Source organism: Ruditapes philippinarum, unplaced genomic scaffold, assembly GCF_026571515.1.
Source record: "Ruditapes philippinarum isolate M1 unplaced genomic scaffold, ASM2657151v2 ctg1893_1_1_1_1, whole genome shotgun sequence".
NCBI classification, from domain to species: Eukaryota; Metazoa; Mollusca; class Bivalvia; order Venerida; family Veneridae; genus Ruditapes; species Ruditapes philippinarum.
The window spans coordinates 56742-76606 of record NW_026854917.1 but is presented as its reverse complement, the minus strand read 5'-3'; positions in this window follow the sequence as shown (position 1 = coordinate 76606).

The window sequence follows — 19865 nt, the reverse complement described above, 5'->3', positions numbered from 1 at the left end:
GGTATTGTCCAGGTTTAAAGATGGACAAATCTATTTATTTTTAGCGTTGTAAGTTCAAAAACGTTTAAAACCGCATAGTTTTCAAGTAATTTACATCCCGTGTACCCTCTGAGCACGGTATATACAGGCAGGGGGGGGGGGGGGGGGGGCTTAATGGGCTGAAGCCCCCAAACACCCTGCTCACTACAGTACCATGAATGACAAATTTAACCCTGATATTGACTTGGGTGTTACACTGTTTTATTATACGCCCGTTTGAAAAACGGGACGTATTATGCAAACGCCCCTGGCGGGCGGGCGGGCGGCGTCCAATTTTGTCCGGAGCATATCTCCTACATGTATGGAGGGATTTTAATGGAACTTCATAGAAATGTTCACCACTATGAGGAGCAGTGTCGCGCACATGAACCAGGTCTCTAGGTCAAAGGTCAAGGTCACACTTAGAGCTCATTGAAAAATGCTTGTCCGGAGCAAAACTTCCACATGTATAAAGGGATTTCAATATTACTTGGCACAAATGTTCACTATTGTAAGGCGGAGTGTCGCGCGCAAGATTCAGGTCCTTGCGGCCAAGGTCAAGGTCACACATAGAGGTCAAAGTTCAGATAAAAATATGAAGATGTGTATATGGACCATTTAGTCAGCATTTATTGAGGGATTGTAACACAAATGGTCATTATCAAGACTATGGCTGTGATACATATAATTTAGGTCAATATATACAAGGTCAAGGTCACTAAAGATGATGAAATATCCAGACTTTGTCCGGAGCATATCTCCTACACGCATGGAGGGATTTTAATGAAATTTCATAGAAATGTTCACCATTATGAGAAGCCATGTCACGCACATGAACTAGGTCTCTAGGTCAAAGGTCAAGGTCACACTTAGAGCTCATTGAAAAATGCTTGTCCGGAGCAAAACTTCCACATGCATAGAGGGATTCCAATATAACCTGGCACAAATGTTCACCATTGTGAGGCGGAGTGTCACGCACAAAATTCAGGTCCCTGCAGCCAAGGTCAATGTCACACATAGAGGTCAAAGTTTAGATAAAAATATGAAGATGTGTATAGGGACGATTTAATCATCATTTATTGAGGGATTGTAACACAAATGGTCATTATCATGACTACGGCTGTGACACATGTACTTTAGGTCAATATATGCAAGGTCAAGGTCACTAAAGATGGTGAAATATCCAGATTTTGTCTGGAGCATATCTCCTACATGTATGGAAGAATTTTTATAATACTTTATGGAAATGTTCACCACCATGATATGTATTGCTCCATGCATGATCCAGGTCTCCAGGTCAAAGGTCAAGGTCACACTTAGAGCTCATTGAAAAACGCTTGTCCGGAGCAAAACTTCTACATTCATAGGGGGATTTCAATATAACTTGGCACAAATGTTCACCATTGTGAGGCGGAGTGTCGCACACAAAATTCAGGTCCCTGCAGCCAAGGTCAAGGTCACACATAGAGGTCAAAGTTTAGATAAAAATATGAAGATGTGTATAGGGACGATTTAATCATCATTTATTGAGGGATTGTAACACAAATGGTCATTATCATGACTACGGCTGTGACACATGTACTTTAGGTCAATATATGCAAGGTCAAGGTCACTAAAGATGGTGAAATATCCAGATTTTGTCTGGAGCATATCTCCTACATGTATGGAAGAATTTTTATAATACTTTATGGAAATGTTCACCACCATGATATGTATTGCTCCATGCATGATCCAGGTCTCCAGGTCAAAGGTCAAGGTCACACTTAGAGCTCATTGAAAAACGCTTGTCCGGAGCAAAACTTCTACATTCATAGGGGGATTTCAATATAACTTGGCACAAATGTTCACCATTGTGAGGCTGAGTGTCGCACGCAAAATTCAGATCCCTGCGACCAAAGTCAAGGTTACACACATAGGTCAAAGTTCAGATAAAAATTTGAAGATGTGTATAGGGACCATTTAGTCATCATTTATTGATGGATTGTAGCACATATGGTAACTATCATGACTACAGGTGTGACACATTTGATTTAGGTTAATATTTGCAAGGTCAAGGTCACTGGAGATGATTAAATATCCAGATGTTGTCCGGAGCATATTTTCTACATGCATGGAGGAATTTTAATGTTACTTTATAGAATTGTTCACCACCATGAGACGTAGTGCCCTGCACATGAACCAAGTCTCTAGGTCAAAGGTGAAGGTCACAGATAGAGCTCATAGAAAAACGCTTGTCTGGAGCAAAACTTCTACATGCATAGAGGGATTTCAATATAATTTGGCACAAATGTTCATCATTGTGAAGCTGAGTGCCGTGCATAAAATTCAGGTCCCTGCGACCAAGGTCAAGGTCACACATCCTGTGCATATCTTCCCTACTGATTTGTTTTAAGCTTCATTTAACAACACAGTGCCAAGAATAAAAACTTGCTTGCTAGATAAAACTTATCCATAATGCCCCCATCTCCATCTAAAGCTTTCGTAAACGGGCGTATTTTGTGACTATGGCACCCTTGTTTTAATTATAAAGCAGCATATGCTGAAATTTTGTGTATTTGCCAACGATTATCGAGGTATTGCGCTCTAGACGTCAGAATGGTTATTATAGGAGACAAAACTTTCAACGGTTAAGAAAGTTGAAATCATTTTAATTATTTAATTATGAAAGAACCATACATTATTTGTGAGTAAAAGCTCTTGATTGATCAACAACCACTGAACAAAGAAAACAATTAAATTGAGCATTTTCTGGGCCCTCCGGGTTTGATGGTCGTCCGGTTTTGTTGGTCTTGAGCAATGCAGTACATGAAAAAAGACGGACGTGCGCTTAACGGGGTCAAGCTTAAATCCGGAAAATTCTCTCCCTTTTCTTTTAAATAAACTTTTAATGGATTGTCTCCTTATTTTTGTATGGCCGAAAAAAATTCGGGCATATTATGTTAAACCCCCTGGCGTCCGTCCGTCCGTCCGTCCGTCTGTCTGTCCGTAAGCAATTTGGTTTCCGGAGCATAAATTAAGTTCCAATTGGCCCACATTATTCAAACTTCATAGGATGATTGTCCATATTTGGTAGAAGACCCCTATAGATTTTGGGGTCACAAGGTCAAAGGTCATGGTCACTATTACCTAGCGAAAAGTCGAGAATTAACAAGTTAAAATGGCGGACACGCTAATTAGCAGGGGCAAGGGGCGAGATTTAAGAAATAATTAACTTTTCGCTTGGAGGGTTCACGGGGCGAAAACACGAATGACACAAATCAGCCACCAAACAAAAGTAATACATCACCTTAACAGAAAAGAAATGCCTCAGAAATAAAACATTTCTCGGCGAAGCATGCCGCGGACCCCACCTCCCCCCGGGAAAAAATGTAATGAAGCATGAAGTATTTAAAAGACAGAACAATTATACATATTTTTCTATAAGGAACACTCGCACGCAGACACGCGTGCGCCGCACACTATTTCTTATTATCTCGACTGTTTGGAAGAAAAAGTCGTGTTATGGTAGGTGCGTCGTCGTCGTAAAAGTTAGCCAATTTCTCAAACAATCTTATATTAACAACATGGTGTAGTTTGAAGACAATGGACATACTTTTGAAAGCAACATTTTAAGGGTTTTGTCATCTCTTAACTTAGAATAATTGCCGAAATTAAGTAGAATGATGTCAAATTATGAATGGTTTCAACATGAAACATGGAATACATCTGTATCATTGTCAAACAAGGGATATTATTCTGAGAAAAAATATTTGGAATTATGTCCTGTATAACTAGAACTTTTGCCAAAATCGTCTATATGAATCTTGGGATACTTTTTTGCCATGCTTTTTAAAAACTAGAATTTTTGTCACAATTTCCTAGTAAGTAGGATGGTTTCAAAAACTTAATATCATGACAAGGAACAGTTGGTATTATCCACAAAGCAATATATTTAGGGGTTATGACCCCTTTTTTAAATTAAAACATTTGTGAAAAGTTATTAACAGACGAGCGTTAACAACAAATGAGGTGCTATTGTTCTTAAATTGCTTTGTTTTGAAAAATTGTATATATATAGTATGTGCGTTGTTTTTCTCTCCGTTGATATGTTTTACGCTTTGAAGATTGTATTTTTATATTCATTTGAGAATATGTTTTATGAACTTCATGTCTTTTTAAAGAAATAATGAAATCAGAAATACCTTAGTTATTTAGTTATTAATATCATTGATGGTTAAAGTTTACAGGTTCACATAGAGTTCAAATTACCTTATGAAGGTAAATTATAAAGTCACCATAATTGAAATTATCAGCTAAATAACTGACCCTTACAGCAACAGGAAAACAAAAGCAACTCAGAGTTCGAACGTTTTCTCATCATTATATACAGCCATCTTTTTGGCATATCAGTAATACAAATTGCCTTTCAATTTACAAAATGATATTTAGCATGGCAATGACATGTTTGTACATGTATATATCTTTGTACATATACATGTACATATCTAGATAGTAAATACAAACACAAATAATGCTATTAATTATATTATGTTTCAGGATACATATGAAAACAACTGTTAACATAACGTTCTACTATGAAAACGGGACTGAAAGAGGGTAAAACCATTATTTTTTTTAAAATATCGCTGCAAAATATAAGTTTGTGAGGCCCACGTTTGAACTCTACCGATATAGTAAAGACAAAAGGTTCGTATTTATATACACTGACTACATATATCATAATATCACTGTATAGATAGATATATATTATATATGCCAACAAAATAGACAAAAACATATGTTTTATTTCTTCTGAATGCAACTCGACAATTTTCTCAGCCCTTATCTGGAGAGGCATGGCCATGGGTTTCTTCAACAATTTTGGTTGTAATGTTCTGACGTCTGCATCAACCTTATCTGCAACTAAAATCATACAGACAGCAAATGAAATATTTTAGGTTTTCTGAAGCGGTGTCACATTCCGAGTTATCCAATATACGCAGCTCTTCGTTTGTAATCATACTTAAATTATTTTTCCTACTCTTAATAACTTATTCAGCAGTCTTGTACTGTTGAACATTCTTGAAGAAGTCATCATTTGATTGGACAAACTTATAAGCCAAACTTTCACATTCATTTAACTAGAATGTTTTACTTTATGGAATCTTTGTTTGTTTCTTAGCAGCTTATTTTTCTATCACTACACCCCTGTGGCACATATATGAGCATTTATCATCATCATCAAAGATGTACCTGTCACCTAAATGCACGCATTTGCCTTGGTCTTGGCTTTAAAGGCTTTATAATTAATAAAAAATGGACGATAGAACAGACATTTGTGCATTATTTTCATGTGTATGCTATGCCTCTTTTATGTAATGTACGTTTATAATATGCTATAGCTCATATTGTCATGTTTGTACATGAATTGAGTTCTGAAATAAACTTTGAAACTTTGCATCGAGATTGATCAGTTAAAAAAAGCCGACGCATGTACTAATCAAGACCAGCATGGACGCTCAAAGCCTCAGCCATACGGTTAATTTATAATACATTTTTATATAACTATCTTCCACTAATGGGGAAGTAGACATGTCTGTGCATCAAAATCACCATGCATGTTCAATATTACAATCCTTCTAAGAATTCGCCTTTTTGTGGTGATGAAGTCACAAATATTATATCATACACTTTTAGAGTTACTACATTTTGAAAATTTAGCAATATCATTGTTTCGTTCAAATATACATCCAGTTTCTAAGCGATGTTTTAATTTTTGATGCCAGCGAACGTGTTTGTAAAACTTATGGTTCTATTTAATATTTCATCCCTTAATAAAAGTAAAATCAAAATATTTTTCTATTTTGTATTTGTTCGGTTATTGTATAAGTTAAAATGTATGGTAAACAATTTTGATGTTACGCTTTTTGACGTATGATGACAAATCTGTATAACCTTAACGAATCCCTCTTTATCACCTGCAAATGATCTTTTCTTTTATAATGTCTCTTATTGTTCATGAAATAATAATTGCAATTTTGTTTAGAATTTCTTGCCACGCCCTTCAAGTTCCCCCTCCCCCTTTTACCCTGTTTCTGTCTTGTGCCTCCCTTGGTGGCATTCCGGTGGTGCTGTCTAAGGTTAAATTATTATGAATTGAGATTATCTTCAGTTTTATTGAAATACTCCATAAATACCTGTACACATCAATGAAAATTATATTTTGATTGATTTTTAAAGTATTTATTTATTTTAGAAATATTAATTTAGTTAAGCATAAATAACTTCATGGAAACAGAAAGAGAAAGAAAACAGAATTTAAGAAAATCGAGAGAAAAAATAATCTCAATTTATACATATTTGCACTTTCATTGGAAACAGAAAGCAATCCTATAGGTTTGATATCTAATATTTAACAGTTTGCATGTATTTTTGATTTTTTTTGCATGCACCAATGTCATGTGGTCGATATTCGTGTTTTTGAATATCGTTTTCATGTATCATTTTGTCCTTGTATTTGTATATAATCTTTGTTTTTGCTTTTTTTCCCGCCCGATATACACCCATTACCCCCTTTTCACCTATATCTTCCATTTCATCATCTCTTTAAATAACAACAAATTTCTCATTTTTCTTTCTACAAAATTTTGCACCCCGGGCCTCATTTTTTTAACGAATTTCCCGGGAAAAAATTCCACCCCCACCATGCGCATTTGGTATAAAATATTCCCTTTTTTGGTTTTGCGCCAAAAATTTGTTGCTTGTTTTTTATTTTTTTACGGGCGTATTTTTATGTCCTTACAGAATTTTTATTCATTATGAAATTTACATGATATTTCCTTTGATCGTTTTGTTTTTCGGATTGTATTATCCCTTTTGGTATAAATTTTTCTTTTGGTTTTGCGCCAGAAATTTGTTTGTCTTTTTTATTTTTTTATTTATAAAGGGGCGAAAGTTTTTCTAAGGCAAAAACCCGACCATTAAACCCATTTAAAAAGGCCCAATACGACTTTGGTGGCCATGTGGTTTTTATTTTTGATTTGGTTTTTTCAGGGTACGAATTTTTTTGGGAACGAAAAAAAACCAAACCCAACAGACGGTGATTTGGGGAAAACCCCGGGACCCCCCAAATCAGAACGGTTTATATATTTCTTTTTTTACTTCCGGTGACCGGTACCCAAAGGGAAATTTCATGAAAATTTTAAAAAAACAAAAAAATTTAACAAACAGTTTTTTTCTGTTTTTTTAAAGAGCTCAAACTTTTAATTTAAATTTAAAGGTACCTATTGTTTTTATATTTCAACTTTGGGATTTTTCATTTTTTGGGCCCTTTTAAACGACAACTATATTTTTGGGGACTTTAAAACTTTTTGGTAAAAAACGTGAAATTTTTAATTCTTTAAAATTATTCAGGTTTACATTTTTTGGATAAGTTTTTTTTCCATTTAATAAGATCAATTTGCCTTTTCATAGTTAGTTTAAAATGTAGTTTGGGGTTAAAATTTTTTTTATTTTTTATTGATGGTGAAAAATTTTGATCAAGATCAAACTTTGTGAAAATCAATTTGTTTTGAACCAGAGATATACATGTATTTATTATTGATTTGTATATTTTTAGGTGAATTCCACAAAGCCTTGTACTTCAGGCTTCTGTGACATTGAATTTTTATCCTGTTGCTGGCTTTTTGAAGATTGACACAGACATGTAGACACAGCATTTAACTATCAGGTGGTTGGGTTGAGCTAACCCACTCTGTCTCTTTTATCTTTCATCTTGGGTCTGAATAACTAGTATATTTACACCTGTCCCTATTTGAAATTATTTACCATCCAGTCTGGTATTGTCCCATTTACTGTAATAAATCCTATATTACCCGGAGATATTATATATCCAACAGCTGAATTATTTCATAGCCATATTCTTGATAACTTATTGTAATTTGATTATTATTTACTTACTGTACCTATCTTTATTATTATTATTATTTATTTAAAGCAGGACTTGCTTGAACCAGAATTTTGCCTGAAGTATTAAGCATGTAGATTGAATAGTTAAGCATTTATTGTAGGAACAGATCATTGTGAGTAATATAAAGTATACAAGTAGGTTTGAAATATTTATTCTTTGGTTAGAATAAATTGTTCAACCCGGGCAGTTAAAATCAATTATATTAAAAATTCTGTAAACTTTAAATAACATTTCATTTGAAATACTGCGACGGTATCATGTAGCCGGTAAATAGATTTGAAGTGAAATATTTATTCTTTAATTAGAATAAATTGTTCATTTTTTAAATCCCGCTGATTTATATTTTTATACACAGTCTGTGAGAACCGACATTCAACTTCTTCTTCATTTTCGAATAGTGAAGTGTTTTGTGTAAGTGGATATATATTTTCTTATATAGAATTATTCTATATTTACAAAGAATTTAACATATATACAGATAGCAAATCAATTGTTGCTACTGTATCAACAGTTGAAAAGTTGATAAATTTGGGTTCTACTCATTTAGTCCATTATAGAAAGTCTGTTGATAGGTATACTATTTTACTTTATGAACTGAAAATTAAACATTTAGCATTGAAAAATTGTCTAAATCAGAAGAAAGGAAACTTACACATTTATTTATTCCCGGTTAGCTTTGTGTGTACTTGTACTAAGTTTGAGTCCTGTGCCTAAACAAGTAAATTTATAGATAATCTATGTAAGTTAGGTCTTTGGATTTTTTTCTCTGATATGATAGAGTACTGGAACCTGAACATTTTTGCAATACAGAATTCCTGCATATAATTTTACAGCCTGTGTGTCTCTTGCAATTACCATAAATTAGTTGAAATTTATTACACTATAGCAAGTAACTGAACAAGTGTCTGTGCATTTCACAATATAGTTTTATAGACTTGTTAACCTGTAACTTGACAGTCTTAGGTGTTTGTTATTTATTTAGTGAGTTAAAGCACTGAATATTATTCAGTTGAATTTAATACTGCTTTATAATAGAGACTGAATATCAGTGTTATTAGATCTATTGTTTTACAAACTTTGATCTAATTTACTGACTGTATCTGGTACATATATTATTCAGGTGACCTTGAAATTTTGTGTAATTATGGTGCACTGTGTGGGTCATAATTTGAATAAAGTTGATTGATTATTTTCAATTCTTTGTGTTTTTTTCTTTTGAAATAAAATTGTTTTATTTCTATTGTTTGTTTTTTATTACATCTATATAGACCTAAACTGGTTACTGATGTAAATCATTTTTTTAAATGTATGGTGTACAATTTGGGCCATTTGAAATCCTGAATTTTAAGTCACATTTATTTTTTTTTTGGTCCAATCTATTTTTTTTGTTTTCTCATCATGGCGGATGGTAAAACTCAGTCCTTAGACTATTCAGATGCAGATCTAGAATTTTTTTCTAGACAGTTACAGAAATCTGGTAAGTTTCAAGTTAATGCAATGGCAAGTACACCTCATACAGTACACTCAAGTCATACATTTAATGTTACACCTACTCCTATACGGAGAACATATCAGCAGAACAGGTACAAATCAGGTTCACTTTCCTCCACCTATTTATAGCATTCCCCCACCCATGCCTAACCCTCAACCATACTTGTCTTTTTGTGACAAATAGGGACTTGGTTCATGGCCCGTATCCCTGAGTTACCTTCTTTTTCAGGAGATGGGAAATACAACTCGTCATGTTCGAGATATGGCGCTATGATGTCAATTGTGTCCATTGATGAGGTAATTATCCCCATTTATTATCAGGGAGGCCATTCGTACATCTTTGAAAAGGCAGTGCCAGAGGTGTTTTTTTGCATTTAGGTAAAAATGCACTGTTCCGAGATCTTTGAATGATTAGATGCATTTATGGTAATCGTTCATTCAAACTGAAAGGTTGAAGGAACAGTTTTACAATGAACAGCAAAGGTGGATGAGTCTGTTGCTGACTATAGTTTGCGTCTGGAGAGGTTGCTTAGCAGGGGATACCATGCAATCTTGATAGGTTGTCCAAAGGATGATGCTGCGGGGTTAGGTTGTGGTCAGGCTTCGTGATATAGAGCTTAAGAATGCCTCTAGATTTCTTTTTCAGAAGGACCCAACTTCAATACTCTTCGTAAAGAGTTGAGAGCCATTGAGGAAAAACTACGCTGTCTGGGTTTAAGCCACTTCTCTCCCCCCTCCTAAAAAGCAGGCAAACCCCCCCCAGGCCCAAAGTTTTTTTTATTTAACTCCTAAGGGTTTCGTTCCTGCACAGCAGTGGTCACTACGAAAGATATAGTTTCCCAGGAAAAAAGGGGCCCCTTTCAAACCAGAAAAGGGCATGGAGTCCAGGCCCGTCTATAAGGAGAAAGGAAACTCAAGGGCTTTAAAACCCAAAGAGATCTCCCACCAGGATGTCAAAGCCTTGCCCAGTCCTTAAAAACTACAGGACCTCCATCGCAGGCAGATAGAGGTCAACTTTTCCCCTAAGAACCCTGTTCGCTTTCCTCTATTGGCTCTTCTAAGAATCTAACAATTTTTATAAAGGTACTTTACCATAGCTTGAAAATAGATACTGTGCTCTAATTCATCCATTGGAATTTTCATCTCAAATCTTTTAAAGCCCCACCCTGTCATTCAACAGTTGTCAGATTTTATGTTCGGATATTCTTTCGCTAATGGTTTCAAGGAACCATTATCTGGATATCCAGTCTTGAATATTTTCTTTTCCCTTCTCTTCACACAATCTTTTTCAGCTCCTATTCGATTGTCCCAGGACACAAGTACCCGCAGATCCCTTTGATAATAGGCCACCAAACATTACGAATGTTTTGAAGCATCAGAACAGAGTCAACATCAACTCCAACTTTCCCAGAATCCATCATCTTCCCCTTGTCGACATTGTCCACCAAAACCTTTACCTTTCTTCATCATCAATGTCATTAGGAAGCCCTTTTAAACAAACAACCTTGAGGGAAAGGTGAACAAATGGCAACAATTGTCATCTGTTGTTACAGACTATGATTCCTTAGGGTTGAATGGGGCCCCAAAATTTGGTTAAATTAAAACCTGGTATTTCTTTTTGCGGGGGTTAAGTACGTGTTTGTAATTTGACGCTAGAGCTTTTACCTTTCATCCAAGAATACCCCTGAAATTTTTACATTTTGTGTCTTTTTGGTTCCACCTTTGGGATCCTTCAGGGGGGCGTTCTGAAAAATTCACAATTCAGACAAGTCTTTGTGACCTTGTTTTTCATTCCACTAAAATTTTAACTTCTAACGCGGGTAAAGGCAATTTCCCTTCTTCAATCAGGGGAAACTATTTTCCCCCGGGGCCAAACTATTTTTGGTTCACTGATTTTGGTCGAAATTGAAATCAATCGGGTTGATCCCACCCCCTTTAAAGCCCCTTACGCCGAATACCACCGGGGATGTTTGAGGAGGTACGTGAGCTTTTCCCAAACATATTTCCCCCGGGAGCGACCCGTGACCCAAAAGGGCCCTTTTTTCAAAATTTGTGTTAGTGAAAAGAAGACGGGCCCCTTTGCGTTTTTCGTTTTCGTTCCCGGAAAACTGAAAAAAGAAAAATAAAGGGATGATCCCTTCTCGAAATCGACAAAACTATAGATTCTCTCTTTGGTTTAAAATTTAAAATTCTCTAAGCTCGACCAAACGCCGGGTTACTGGCAGGTCCCAGAAAAGGGAATTTTGATAAGAAAAAAGACTCCCCTTTTAGTTTTTGGGCCTCCCCGATTCTATGAGGAAAACAGAAGGTTTTGGTTTACCATGCCCCTGAAAACTTTTCAGCTCTGATGGGCGGAAAGGGGGCAAACCCTTCACCTTCGTGCCCCTTTTTGATTTATCTTGATGACTTTTTCATTTTTCTGATTCTATTGATACTCATTTCCGTCGCCTTCAGTCTATCTTTCAACGTCTTGAGATGCACAATCTTAAACTTAAAGGGTCCAAGTGTGAATTCTTTAAGCCGCAAGTCCAGTATTTGGGTCACATTGTTAGTGCTGATGGTGTGAAGACAGATCCTGAGAAGATTGAAGCACTCAAGACATAATCCTGTACCTACTTGCCTTAAGGAGTTGCGTAGCTTTTTAGGTTTCTCAGGTTATTACAGGAGGTTCATTAAAGACTACGCACAGATCGCCAAACCTTTGAATGACCTTCTTATTGGGGTATTCCCACCTGCAAAGTTCTTCTAAGAAATCTAAGGTTCCTTTCAATTGGGGTCCAGATCAGCAGAATGCCTTTTGTTCTTTGATAGATAAACTTTCTTCTCCTCCAGTCTTAGCTTTTGCTGACTACAATAAGCCATTCATTCTTAATGTTGATGCCAGTACTAGCGGTTTGGGAGCGGTTCTTTACCAGGTTGGTGCTGATGGTAAGGAGCATGTTATTTCCTATGCCAGTAGGGGTTTGAGAGCAGGAGAAAGACATTATCCTGCTCACAAACTAGAGTTCTTGGCTCTTAAGTGGTCTGTCTGTGATAAGTTCCATGATTACCTCTATGGTAATTCTGTGGAAGTTAGAACAGACAATAAACCCACTTACCTATGTGTTTTCATCTGCGAAAGCTTGATGCTACCAGCCACAGGTGGTTATCCTCCTTGTCTGCTTATGACATCAACTTGCGGTACAGAGCTGGTAAAGAGAACATCGACGCCGATACCCTTTCTAGAATTCCTTCAGCTTCTTCTCTTCCTGATTCTAACATTCTCCTTTCAGATGCTGTCAAGGCTCTTTTGTTTTTCTCAATCTGAAGGTCCAGGTCAACTTCCAGCTGTTGAATGTATTTCTTTTAATCAAACTGTTCTTTCTCTTAATCCCAGAGACGAGATTGAAGTCGGAAGCAGCCTTAAGTCTATTGATTGGAAAGAAGGAGCAGCAAGATGATCCAACACTTTCCCGTTTAGTTCAACTCTTTGAAATTGGTCATAGGTTAACTGAACGCCAAAAGTCACATGAAACGGCCAAGGTTCGATCGTTTCTGAAGGAATGGAGCAACCTTTACTTTAAGGATTCAATTCTTTATCGTAAAGGTACTTCAAATGGTTATCCTGTTACTCAGCTTGTTCTCCCTGAACATATGCTTGATTTAGCTTTCCAGGGTTTGCATGATGAGGCAGGACATCAAGGTTGTACAAGAACGATTTCCTTGTTCCGTTCACGTTTCTTTTGGCCTCAGTTAGAACAGTATATCGAACACAGGGTTCGAAACTGCCCCAGATGTATCCGGAGAAAGTCATTGGATAAAACGACTGCTAAGTTTAAATCCTATTCAGTCGAGTTATCCAATGGAAATTGTCTGTATGGATTTTCTTTCTCTGGAGATGTCTCGGGGTGGTTATGAAAACATCTTGATCATTACTGATCACTTTACTCGTTTTGCTCAGGCTATCCTGCCAAAAACCAAACTGCACATACTAACCGCTAAACTTCTCTTTGAAAATTTTGTTTGTCACTATGGTTTTCCTAGTCGGTTCCATAGTGATCAAGGGCGAAATTTTGAAAGTGAAGTTATCCGGGCGTTGTGCAAGTTGGCCAATATTGATAAGACCAGGACTACTCCGTATCATCCACAGGGTAATGGGATGCCTGAAGCGCTTTAACGAAACCCTCTTGAATATGTTGGGGACCTGGAAGATGACAAGAAGGTCAATTTGGAAGTCTCATGTTCCCGCTCTTGTCCATGCCTATAACTCTACTCCCCATTCTTCTACTGGTTATTCTCCCCACTTTCTCATGTTTGGTCGCCACCCAAGGCTTGCCATCGATGCGTTTCTTGGCATCGAACCAGACAAATCTCCTGTCAAGGACCATTCTTACGTCTCAGGTCTCCAGAACCGACTAAAAATTCGCATATTCTGTTGCACTCCGAGAGGCCAAGAAACAAGGCAAGAAACATAAAAGGTACTATGACCTCCGTGTGAGAGAAGCGGAATTGAAGCCCGGGGATCGAGTACTGGTCCGAAATGTAGGTGTTCGGGGAAAATCCAAACTTGCCGATAGATGGGAAAAAGATGTTTACACCATTCTCAGCCAGCCAACCTCTGGAATTCCCATCTATGAGGTGAAGAAGGAAAAACAGCAAGGACAGGTCCAGGGTTTTGCACAGGAATCTTTTACTTCCCTTTATGGGGATGCCTTTGTGCAAAACAACTGAGTCCTTATACAAGCCAGCTTCCTCTGACTTACATTCGGATCAGAACACGTTCTCCAATCCCTCCTCTGATATTTCCATTACAGCTCCATTAGATTCCAATCCCTCACTTACATCAAGTCCATCAAATGTTTCACAAAGCAATTCTTCCACAATACATGATTATTCAACTTCTTTTACAGGAACATCAAACAGCAAACAAGATGCCACGTCAACAACTCAAACTTCTTATTCTGTTCCAAATAAAACATCTCATTCTATTACAGGTTCTAAATATGTCATTCCTGCACTGAGAAATAAATCTAAGGAGAACAACAACAATTTACAGAGGCAGAAGCGTACTAGAAAGAAACCCGGATGGATGCTAAATGACAACTGGAAATTAGATTAATGTTTTTTTTTATAATCTAGGTGTGTTTCAACTTTATAGTTAGGCGTTGTTCGATCAGTACCTGCTGTGTTTCGTTTTATGTTTTATACCATGTACCATATATTTTACCTTGATAATTTATAAATGTACTTTACAGTACTTTAGAAATAAAGGATTTATTGTTGAGAGTGCACCTCTTCAATGAATTCACAGTTCTACTGATTAATTAAAATTTTGTTTCCGCGTGACATATATTTTTCGCGATTCGCGGCATACGGTATTTTTGTGGAACATGCTTGAGTTTAAGGTATTTTGCCCGGGTATTATATATTTACTCACAGGTTGTAATTGCCTTCAGTATTTAGATTTAGTTATGTAGTACCTAGTAGTTTAGTTACTTTATGGTCTAAGCTTACTACTTGCAATGTCTGATTCAAGCTCTTCCTCTTTAATATTTTATGAATGTCGGGGCGACATTCCCCAAAGTGGGGAAGTATGTCATGTGGTCGATATTCGTGTTTTTGAATATCGTTTTCATGTATCATTTTGTCCTTGTATTTGTATATATATCTCTTGTATTTGTCTGTTTACAGTCCGATATACACTCCATTATCCCATATCATTCCTATATCATTCCATTTCATCATCTCATTATAACAACTAATTTCTCATATTTCATTCTGACATAATTTGCATGCCGGGCCTCAGTTTTTACGAACTTCCCGGAAAATCCACCTCACGCATGCGCACTTTGGTATAAATATTTCTATTGGTTTGCGCCAGAAATTGTTTGTCTTGTTTATTTATTTATTTATCAAGGCGTATGTTTATGTCCTTACAGGTAATTGTTGTTATTCATTATGTTTCATTATCATGCATATTTCCATATATAGTCTTATAGTCTAAGTATTTTAGAACAAGATTAGCAATAGTTTCTTATTTTAGCAATTTCAAGTTGTAATATGCATATGAATATGGAATGAGAAGAGAGGTAACTCTGTAAGTGATATTGGACATTCTTGCAGAGTTGCCTCCCTTCCATTAGATTAATTTTTATAGTCTCTTGTAATTCTGATAAGAATGGCCATACATAAATAATTTTTACTTTGTAAAATTTTGTCATTGAATTGTTTTATGTTGTTATGTATGGATGAGACTCAAATAAAGAATATACAATGTATATATTAGTCCAAATATCGTTTAACAATGTCAAAGGTTTATTAAAGAACACCAATGACATCAAAAAGCCAGAAAACATAAAATTTGAATTTCTTATTTATATCAACAGGGACACTGAAAACACTGATAGAAATGCTCAAGATAATTAAAGGAACTCCACTCAGTTTTTTCTTTGAGATGATCTAGGGCTGCAAATAATTGTTCAAGATAAATGTTACAATGTGATGTAGGTCTACAGTAGGCATATAAATTGTGTGCAAAATTTCAGATCATTCGCTCACTTCGTTTTTCCAGAACAATTTTTCTAACTGTAACAATACACTATTTAACTATAATTATAATGACGTGCGAAGGTGAGAAACCCATCAAACATTCATCATACATTGTTTGTATAAAACCTTTGACGTCAACAGAATGTTAAACTAATAATGTTGTTTGTGTTTTGTTTAATATAGCATCTTCTTCACTCATTTAAATTAAACTTTCAGTGTCCTTCATTTGATCATCAGAGATGAAAGATATTTATTTGTGTTCTATTGTTTTTTTAGATAAATAATCATAATGAAACACATTAAGCGAAATAACAAATACATCGCATGAGCAGATGTTTCCGTGGTTGGCATGGGAACTGTCTTGACGAGAATCTCGTTTAAACCAGCGAAGCCTAAGCGCAGCTGCTTTTAGTCAACGCATTTCAAGCCATGTTAACAATTCGAAAGGAGACAATTCCGGACTATTTACAGTTCTAATCAAGCAAACCATATGCGTATGGATATTGAAATAGTTCAGAGTTATTTTATGCTTTTCAGTGAATTACTGATTTATCCGTGAAATTATATTTGATTATTTCACAGTGAAAATTATCAAAATATAATTTCACACTTTCAATGACGAAACTACTTTTTAAGTTTTTCACCATGTGGTACCTCAATTTTATTTTTGCTGATAATTCTGACAATGTCAGGCTGTTTAAAGAAAAGAAAAGCTGAAATTGATAAATAACTTAACTGTCAAAAAGAATAATATAGAAGAAAACTTACTTCTATTCATTCAAATTTCCAATCATCAAATATTGTCTCTTTATATTTTTTGTTTGTTTCATTTTTACAGTCTGAAAAATACATTCCTTCCACATGCAAAACTGTTCTTGACGACATTTGGGCATATTTAAGTATTCTACGAGCAACAAATATCGTATGCTTTATGAAAACTTGAAAAGCAATGACAGCCATCAGCCAGAATAATAAGTAAACAACCCAGCGTTCGTAAGGCTTCCAAGTTTTCCATTTTTCTAGCCGCTTTTTGAATGTTTACATATCTGTCAACACTTATTTATTGTCTGTTACAATCCTATAATAAGTTTTCTTTCTTTTAAAAAGATGTATGACTAACAAATCCACATGATATCCCTCTGAATCAAACACAGTTATTTTCCTCCAGTGAAATACACAACTTTTAAAAATAGCGACCGCTTACATTTAACAAAGTCGGGTCTAATATAAATTCACAGTAAGTAACAGAAATATGGATGGATGGTTGGACTTTTTCTCCTACAAGAATTGTTTGTTTTTATTATTAAAACAAGCGATCATTCATATTTTTTTAATTAAATGAAAAATATCACCGCCATTTAACGTTGATTGTCGAACTTATTTTTCAGCCCAAGACTTAATTCTTCTATTTAATAAGAAATAAAATTTCATCTTACACACAAACAAACAAATATCCTCTATTTATTACTGATCAGGAGTTTTTGTGTGTGTTTTTCCCATTTAATTCAGATAAACAGAAATTACTTATAACTCACAAACTGTTTATCAACAATTCGTAAGTATCTGAACATAATTTAAAGAAGCATATTTTGAACTTGTACAAATTCATATGCATTGAGACGGAATTGATGCTGCTTTTTTGAAGAATTTAGAAAAGTGTTTTCATACATGAAAAGTTTTTATTTTTCCGGTCTTAATACTAGAATAACTTCTGTACCTCACATGAAACAGGCAGACTCACGATACCCTTATCGTGCCAGTTATTATGTCATCTGGGTCGACTCTGGACACATGACAATGAGACACGGCGGCAATAACATCAAGCCTGGTAAATGGTAGAGCAACCTCTTTCGGACGTAGACGGTAAATCTCTTTATCGCTACTTCCGAGCTAGTGTATGTCGCTAAAATCAGGTGTCAAGTGTTGTCATTTTAATATATTTTGAAAACTCCACACCAAATATCGCAATTCGGAGAATGCTATGCCATGTCAATTTTATTTACATGTCCAGAAACGTAATGTTGTTATAACTGTGTTTGAAATGAAGTTGTAGCGGCAGCCAGTAGTTTCTCAGTTAGCGAGTTTAGTGTTGAAATCAACCGTTTCATCATTAATCAAATTATTTTTCCTCCAATTTTCATCAAAACAGCGATTAAGATTATTTGTGAAAAAAAAATTAAAGATTTAACAACTTTATTTTTAATTTAATTTGACCGTGATATTGAAATATTGTTTAAAGACATAAAGCTTTAAAAAGACCAGTTACTTTTAATTCAAGTGATGTAGGTCATTTCTGTTATGTTTCACATCTTAAAAAAAAACTGTCATTGTTATATATTGCGACTTTTCAGTTTTACTAGATAAACTTTTAAAAGCACTCTGTAGCATTTCATGATAACTTGATGAACTAATGCTTAAACAGCACTGCATAAATGTAAAACATTAGCAAGATTAAATTTTCATATATTAATCACTAAAACAGGTCCAAGGGTTCTCATTTAAATAAATAAAACATGTTAATTTGAAGAAAGAAAACACCCGCATTATAACTAAAGCATATATTTTGTTCAGATTTATTTCAAAATGACAGAAAATTTGTGTGCACCGTATCCTTCAAAATAATAGTGTGTTTCGTACCATTTCAACATAACTTTATGAAAATATGCTTAAACATCACTGCATTCACTAGATACATTGGACATAGCAAATTTAAAAGTTTTAGCATGTATTTTCCTATGAAACAGTGAACAAGAGCAGACGACTTACTAAAATCGCTTGTCATGATAATTGAGTGTGTACCAAAACGCGAATGTTCTCAAAATCTATTCAGGGTTTTTTCAGAATTTTTATTAACCGCTTATATAATTACGGGTACTCTACCACATATCTGATCAAAATCGGTTGAATAACAGCAAAGTTTTAGATAAAAAAAAAACACCGTAAATCGGAAACAAAATTGTATGTACGGTACCCGAAAAGTCACGTGGTATGGCCACATTGATACGCACTACACTTGGTACTACAAGATGATGACAACTAGACTTTCGAGTAAATAGAAAGAAAAAATAACTAAACACAGATTATGGTACAAACAATGAGCACAGTTATTAGAATTGCCTATTCTTTCTATTCAAGTTTTCAATTTTCTATTGAAAAAGATGCCCTTCTACAAAATGTATGTCATAGGTAAGGATAAGCTGGTTGAACTACATGTAATCTTTAAAACGGGATGTCTTATTGAAATATAATGTGTTTCTAAGCATTTACTGCTGCATTTCTTTTTCTTAGTGATTCAGTTTCAGTGACCTAAGATTCTTTTTATACTTACTCAAGCAAGTTATGCTTCTTGTTACATGATTCATGCACACACACTAGCGCGCACACACAAACGAACAAAGAAGTGGATTATACTTAATAAAACCAGTATCTTGCGTAATCAATCAATCAATCAGTCAGTCAGTCAATAAATCAATCAATCAGTTAGTCAACCAGTGAGTCAGTCAGTCAATCAATCAATCAGGTAGTCAACCAGTGAGTCAGTCAGTCAATCAATCAATCAATCAATCAGTAAGTCAACCAGTGAGTCAGTCAGTCAATCAATCAATCTGTTAGTCAACCAGTGAATCAGTCTCTCACTCACTCACTCACTCACTCAATCAATCAATCAATCAATCAATCAGTTAGTCAACCAGCAAGTCAGTTTTATCAATCAATCAATTAATCAATCATTTAGTCAACCAGTAAGTAAGTCAGTCAATTAATCAATCAATCAGTTAGCCAACCAGTGAGGCAGTCAGTCAATCAATCAGTTAGTCAACCAGTAAGTCTGTCAGTCAGTCAGTCAGTCAATCAATCAATCAATCAATCAATCAATCAGTTA